This window comes from Oreochromis niloticus, linkage group LG3, assembly GCF_001858045.2.
Source record: "Oreochromis niloticus isolate F11D_XX linkage group LG3, O_niloticus_UMD_NMBU, whole genome shotgun sequence".
NCBI lineage: Eukaryota > Metazoa > Chordata > Actinopteri > Cichliformes > Cichlidae > Oreochromis > Oreochromis niloticus.
The window spans coordinates 47,648,156-47,656,182 of record NC_031967.2 but is presented as its reverse complement, the minus strand read 5'-3'; the positions used below and the strand labels follow the sequence as shown (position 1 = coordinate 47,656,182).

General features: G+C 37.4%; 1 long non-coding RNA gene across 1 annotated transcript; it reads right to left on the bottom strand.

Moving 5' to 3' along the window:
- Nucleotides 1–4,503: 4,503 nt before the first annotated feature.
- On the bottom strand, nucleotides 4,504–5,069 carry LOC112846462 (uncharacterized). The gene is made up of 2 exons (XR_003219429.1): nucleotides 5,011–5,069; nucleotides 4,504–4,675 (listed from the first exon to the last, which is right to left on the bottom strand). It is a non-coding gene; the product is annotated as an uncharacterized LOC112846462 (long non-coding RNA).
- Nucleotides 5,070–8,027: the final 2,958 nt, after the last annotated feature.

Sequence of the window (8,027 nt, the reverse complement as noted above, 5' to 3'; positions counted from 1 at the left end):
TGTGTGTGAGACGAGTCATGGCGTCTGAAAGAGGTTAGAACATTTAAAAGTGTGTATGAAATATATTTCTTTTGTGATGAAAAGTAGGATGTTTTAAAGTTTGAAAGTGCTTTTAATTCAAGAAATCCATGAGTGATGTTATGACAGGTTGAGTTTATTTTTTCCGATTGAAAACACATAAGTATATACACTTGGTAAACCCAGTTAAGAGATTATTGGGTGACTGATGCTATAAAACTGACCTAAAGAATGGTCCTGTGTGTGAAGGAGTGTTAATTGTCCTGATGTTTGAAAGAGCTCTAGTTAAATGTGTGTGAATTAAATGAAAGTGTATTGTTTTTGGATCAAGATTTAGTAGAATTACTGATTGTTTTTAGACTGTGAAATTTAAAGGGAGACAGAGTCTGCCTGTTGCCTGCAGAAACAGGAAGGTGTGTGTGACTGATGATGTCAGGGGAGCACCCAGAGAAATAGACAGAGTTAAATTCTAAGAAGATGAAGCGAATGCATGTTTTAAGAAAAAGTAATAAAGTAATAAAATTATATTAATTACAGGTTTTAGAAAAGAGACAGACCGAGAGAAATGAATACATGAACTAACAATTACATTAATGAATTGAAAACGCACGTACACGAATTGTTACATGTGAAATTATTGGTGGAAAGTTAATACATACATGAAATAAAGAAAGCAGTTTACACTCCTTTAATTTCCAGAAGTAGTGTGTCCCCGAGACCTGATAACACCCTTGCCCAGTTGGCCCCTGTATCAGGCGAGCATGGAAGGCTGGACAGCCCATGACGGGTAAGATCCCACCTCGAAACCCTGGGACAACCTAAGGCAAGGCGCAGTCACGATTACTTGAACCTAGGTCCCTGAGTGACCTTGGAGTCACTGGAGGAGACGGGACTTAACGGGTAAAGCCGCTGGGCACAGACGAAGGGGAAATGTCATTAACAATGACCAGCGATGAGCCAGAAAGAGAAAACACACCCTGTCAAAAGGAGTTTGAAACACTGCAAAAGAAACATTTACAAGATCACAAAGATCACAAAGAAACATTTATAAAAATCACACATACAAACAGAAAATGAACTAACCTTACAGAGATAAGCTCATGAAGAGTAATGCATAGAGACATTGATTGAAAACCTGGCTAAGAACACAAGCATATGCAATGAAGATCAGCTTGCTGCTTGTATGAGTGAGAGAATGGTGTGAATGTTTAATATAATAGATGGAAAAAACAAAAGAAAAGTGATTAAAGCAGTTTTTATAAGAGTGACTCAGGAGTGCTCTCGTACTGAGTGATCAAAGCAAGTGATTAGTATAGAAAGAAAATGAAAATAATTCAATACTGTGATAAGGTGTAAACATGTATTTCTCTTGTCAAGTTGGCTGTTGAACTGTGAGTCACTATGCAAATTAGCTGGAGTGAGTGAGTGACAAAGACACTTCCTGTGTGTGTGTCTCGGAGGCTTTCAGTTCAAGAGAGAGCGGTGGCTGTTGAGGATTATTTGGCAAAATATATAATGGTAAAGTATCAGGATATTTGATTACGGTGGTCAGGTCTGTTCAGAGGTGCAGATTTGGACAGGAAATTTATAATTTAGGGATGATACGTTGTTGAAATCGGTTTATGGCGGAGTGAGGAAGGGAGACATTGTGCAAACAGTCTTTGATCTTTTGACGAGGTTTTCAGTGCGTTGAAAGGGTGAACTTTGAGATTGTTTCAGATTTTTGAGGCTGTTGTTTTATTTCCAGAGAGGGTGTTTGATTAGACATGGATATGTCTGAGAGTATGGAGGACCACAAGAGCCACGCGCATCGAAATAAAAAATTCTGTGCTTAATTTTAATAAACTGCATTTCAAAATCCTTTTTCGAATTCCACTTTAATAAAAACATTTTCGAATTGCACTTTAATAAACTGCATTTCAAAAAACATTTTCGAATTGCACTTTAATAAACTGCATTTCAAAAAACATTTTCGAATTCCACTTTAATAAACTGCATTTCAAAAAACATTTTCGAATTCCACTTTAATAAACTGCATTTCAAAAACCTTTTTCGAATTCCACTTTAATAAAATCATTTTCGAATTGCACTTTAGTAAACTGCATTTCAAAAAACATTTTCGAATTCCACTTTAATAAACTGCATTTCAAAAACCTTTTTCGAATTCCACTTTAATAAAAACATTTTCAAATTGCACTTTAATAAACTGCATTTCAAAAAACATTTTCGAATTCCACTTTAATAAACTGCATTTCAAAAACCTTTTTCGAATTGCACTTTAATAAACTGCATTTCAAAATCCATTTCCCTTTCCTGTTCGCTCAGGGATTAACATGTGGATTAGCAGTTGGATTAGCAGTTGGATTAACAACTTCATTTTAAAAATCCTGCTGCTATTCAAATTAGCCACACCGTGGGATGTAAGGAGCTCTCTGATTGGTTGGTCAGACACAGGCTGTCTGCCAGCCTGGATTTTTGTAGCTCATAGCTTCGCCCTGCTACGAAGCGTGTGTGCTTGTACAAAGGCCGTTCAGCCTCGGGATTTACACTCGGCTCGACACGGATATGTGAAGAATGAAGGGAGCCTGCAGCGAAACGGAGAGCTAACCTCTGACTGAGTGCCCGTTTACTCAGTCTGACCACCTGTGAAGGTAACGTGCTAATGTGGCTAACGCTAGCATCACCACACGTAGCCCCGTTATTTTAAGGTCATCTTAGCTTATGAAAGTTTTACGTCACAGCTGTACGAGCTAGCTACGTGTTTTGTAAGCTGCTGTGCTCTTCATAAATAAAGCTGGAAGCAGCTCAGACTGTTAGAACCAGCACTGAGGCCTGTTACATTTATACAGTGTTAGAGCAATGGCTGCAACCTACAGCCTTTAAACTAGCGATTACAATGCTGACAGTAAACTCGTCAGTCCAGGTGTTACCACATTACTTTGTGATACTTAGAGTTAAAACAACTGAGACAGGCTGATTAAAATAACAGCTGTCAGTTCTCTCATTCCTTATATCAAGACTGGAGCTCACACTACTGATTTCAGTTCATTTAATATGTGAGTGCACAGATTCATTCTCAGCTAGACATAAATGATGATCAAAGGTTGTATATATGATGAATTCATCAAATCCCAGCCTCTAACACAGTGCGCTGAATCTTAGCTTTGGATGTCCAGTATATTCTAATCAGTGCAATTTAAGCATTCACTGAACCTACAATATCTACACCTGTGTGGCAAATATGTGGTAAAGATACAGATAATGAAGTTTAATTATTAATACAATATACATCATGAGAAACGAAAGCTGAAATTGATTCAGTTTAGTACTTTTCTCTGTATGTTCTGTGATTATAAAGGCCTTAAATTCTGTGATATATACTGTAAATGATTTTCACAGAGGTCTTAAAGTACTTAAATCACTGCTGATAGTCTGGTTGTTTATATTTTCACGTTTTTGTGTCTGTAGGGCTGTTTGATGACGATTTGGACTCCTCTGGGAGATGAGGACACACCCACATCTGTTCCATACTGCAGCCATGGATGGTGTTACGGCTCTGAGTCAGCTTTGGGCCATCAGATGCACACACTGGAAAACCAGCGCCTGTACTTCATGCAGGAGAGATGACCTCAGTGATGATTGACTCTGCATCCTCTACTTTACCTCCTAATCTCTTTCTCTTTAACACACAATTAAAATCACTCCAAAAGAGTGTAAACTTACTGAGGAAGTCTCTAACTTGTACACATTTGTACTTTTACTTGTTTTATGAGTTATTTTTAAGAAGAGTAAAGTTATTCACATAAAGTTTTTATTCTTCTGTATTTATTCTTTTGTATCATGTACCACAGTCATACTGAACTTTACAGACCTGGTGAATTGGGGGGAAAAAAAGTCATATATATACATGAATGAATCATTCAGCTTCAGCAGTATTTCTATTCATCTTATGAATTCCAGTCTAATGTCAATTCACTGTTTGAGTTCAGTTTTGGTCTTAAACTCCAGAGAATACCACCTAGTTCAACAATCTTTTTATCTGATTATTTGCAAAACGGTTTTCTTCTGAGAGATGCTGCTAGAGCTGAAATTGAGCCCAAAGAAACAACAACAAAGTTTAGTTCCTCTGGATTTTCCATGGAAAATTGCTTTATCACTCACTCAGGTGACTTCTCCAGTGTCACGGATGAGTGATGAATGTATCTCCCACTGGAAACCATTGTGTCCAGTTAAAGTCAATCGACTTTTTTAAGGAGAGTTGTTAGATGCTGTGCTCATGAGGACAATGAGTTTTAACTTGGAGCACAATAAAAAGCTGCCATATTGGATCAACGAACAAAACACTTAATTGAGCAGAATTAAGTTAAAATGTAATATCCTCATATAATGACACATCACACATGACCCAGCATTGTTCTAAGAAACTTTCTTATTGGAAGTTTTCACAGCTGCCAGAAAGTGACAGATTTCTGTCTGGTCTTAATGTGTGGTCGTTGCTCTCTCGTTTTCTCTGGAATTGCTGCGCAGAGGATGTAACACCCATGATAAGCGCTGAGGTGTGTGTCCTTGTCAGGAATTAGCCATCCTCAGCTTCCAGGTTAAGAAAAGTGGAACCAGAAGATATTCAAATACATCTCTTCACAGCTGCTGATGAATTCTACAAAAAACAAAGTTTGTTAAAAACATTTGCAGGTGAATCACCACTGATTTATCAGTGACATCCATTTACTCAAAAATTACTGACAAGTGGATAACTAGAATATATAGTTTATAATTTCAACAATGTACTGTACAAAATGGAACTGTATATGACAAATGTGGTGTGGTGCTTGTGGAATTTTTAACAAGGGCCCTACAAAACTTTACAGTACTCATGCTGCCAAACTTCTGATGGCTAGGTGTGCAGTTCCTGCTTTAAATGCATTCACTTTTAAGATTAAGAAATCTAAGTGATAAGAGGCCAGAAATGTTTGAACTTGCTTATGAACCTACATCACTGAGGTCATCTCTCCTGCATGAAGTACAGGCGCTGGTTTTCCAGTGTGTGCATCTGATGGCCCAAAGCTGACTCAGAGCTGTAACACCATCCATGGCTGCAGTATGGAACAGATGTGGGTGTGTCCTCATCACCCAGAGGAGTCCAAATCGTCATCAAACAGCCCTACAGACACAAAAACATGAAAATATAAACAACCAGACTATCAGCAGTGATTTAAGTACTTTAAGACCTCTGTGAAAATCATTTACAGTATATATCACAGAATTTAAGGCCTTTATAATCACAGAACATACAGAGAAAAGTACTAAACTGAATCAATTTCAGCTTTCGTTTCTCATGATGTATATTGTATTAATAATTAAACTTCATTATCTGTATCTTTACCACATATTTGCCACACAGGTGTAGATATTGTAGGTTCAGTGAATGCTTAAATTGCACTGATTAGAATATACTGGACATTCAAAGCTAAGATTCAGCGCACTGTGTTAGAGGCTGGGATTTGATGAATTCATCATATATACAACCTTTGATCATCATTTATGTCTAGCTGAGAATGAATCTGTGCACTCACATATTAAATGAACTGAAATCAGTAGTGTGATCTCCAGTCTTGATATAAGGAATGAGAGAACTGACAGCTGTTATTTTAATCAGCCTGTCTCAGTTGTTTTAACTCTAAGTATCACAAAGTAATGTGGTAACACCTGGACTGACGAGTTTACTGTCAGCATTTTAATCGCTAGTTTAAAGGCTGTAGGTTGCAGCCATTGCTCTAACACTGTATAAATGTAACAGGCCTCAGTGCTGGTTCTAACAGTCTGAGCTGCTTCCAGCTTTATTTGTGAAGAGCACAGCAGCTTACAAAACACGTAGCTAGCTCGTACACCTGCGACGTAAAATTTTCATAAGCTAAAATGACCTTAAAATAACGGGGCTACGTGGGGTGATGCTAGCGTTAGCCATGTTAGCACATTACCTTCAACAGGTGGTCAGACTGAGTAAACGGGCACTCAGTCAGAGGTTAGCTCTCCGTTTCGCTGCAGGCTCCCTTCATTCTTCACATATCCGTGTCGAGCCGAGTGTAAATCCCGAGGCTGAACGGCCTTTGTACAAGCGCACACGCTTCGTAGCAGGGCGAAGCTATGAGCTAGAAAAATCCAGGCTGGCAGACAGCCTGTGTCTGACCAGCCAATCAGAGAGCTCCTTACATCCCACGGTGTGGCTAATTTGAATAGCAGCAGGATTTTTAAAATGAAGTTGTTAATCCAACTGCTAATCCACATGTTAATCCCTGAGCGAACAGGAAAGGGAAATGGATTTTGAAATGCAGTTTATTAAAGTGCAATTCGAAAAAGGTTTTTGAAATGCAGTTTATTAAAGTGGAATTCGAAAAAGGTTTTTGAAATGCAGTTTATTAAAGTGCAATTCGAAAATGTTTTTATTAAAGTGGAATTCGAAAAAGGTTTTTGAAATGCAGTTTATTAAAGTGCAATTCAAAAAAGGTTTTTGAAATGCAGTTTATTAAAGTGCAATTCGAAAATGTTTTTTGAAATGCAGTTTATTAAAGTGGAATTTGAAAATGTTTTTTGAAATGCAGTTTATTAAAGTGCAATTCGAAAATGTTTTTATTAAAGTGGAATTCGAAAAAGGTTTTTGAAATGCAGTTTATTAAAGTGGAATTCGAAAATGTTTTTTGAAATGCAGTTTATTAAAGTGGAATTCGAAAATGTTTTTTGAAATGCAGTTTATTAAAGTGCAATTCGAAAATGTTTTTATTAAAGTGGAATTCGAAAAAGGATTTTGAAATGCAGTTTATTAAAATTAAGCACAGAATTTTTTATTTCGATGCGCGTGGCTCTTGTGGTCCTCCATATGAGAGGGGCCCGAGAAATTTTGTAGTAAGTGCACTCAGGAAAAACCTGTCAGGTGATTTTGTTTTGTACTTTGATGAGCTAATAATCAGCTCTCTTTTTTCATTTTTGTTCTAAGCAGGCCTGGAAGAGAGTTAACGGACGGTGCTGACAAAATTACCAAGTACGAAAATCAGGTGGGCTTTATGGATTATAATTGGCTGAGGAGGAGACCTGATCGGCGGCGAGTCTCTGTCTACAAGGATTGCAGCGAGTCAATCCAGTCAAAAGTATAGAGAATTATTTTCCTAAAAAGGAAAACGAAATAAAACAAATGATTGAGCTCATTTTGCTGATGTGGAGCATCTGATGACGTGCGCAGAAGGCTGCAGATCAGCAAAAAATATCATGTGTGAATGCATGTGAGTGAATGTGAGTGACTGGACTAAGGTGGGAATGAATAAATGTGGACAAATTTACCATGTGAGGAAAAGAAAGGGGATGCTTTGTTTTGGTTTTGCCATAAGCAGGACAAGTGGGAGACTTAAATCTGGGGATGCTGATGTTTGCTTTGAGAAAATTATTTACTGGGGTTAGATTAGGGGATTACATTATATTGTTGGGAGAATGCTAAATGCTAAAAGGGAAACATTGTTTGATGAAATTCAAGTTACCATTAACTGGGGTAACTCATGATTAATAACTGTTCTGTTTAAGTTTATTTTGTCATGACACAGACTGGATCATAAAGGGAGAGTATGAAATGTAAAGTACAGGTTTTGTTTTCAGGAAATTCCAAGGATCCAGAGTTCGATGGAGCAGGAGTTTGAGAAGATTTGACAGGATGATTAAATTAATTTTGTTCCTTAAACACAGGTTTTCAGGGCTGGAGCGAAATACCTGAGAGGAGGATGGCTGAAGTGTTCTGAGAAATGATATGATATGACTAACCTTTTTCCCGTTTAATTTGTTAAGCTTGGGTGAAGCATGTTGAGTTTTTTGCCACATGAGATGTGTCAAAAAAGAGAGGGATTTAAGGTTTAATTTGTTTAATTTAAAATGGGTTTTAGTATGATTTTATAACTATTGGGGTTGTTTGATAATTTAGATATGGTAAAACTGGGGCAGAGAATGTTATTTTTAAAGAAAGGAGTAAA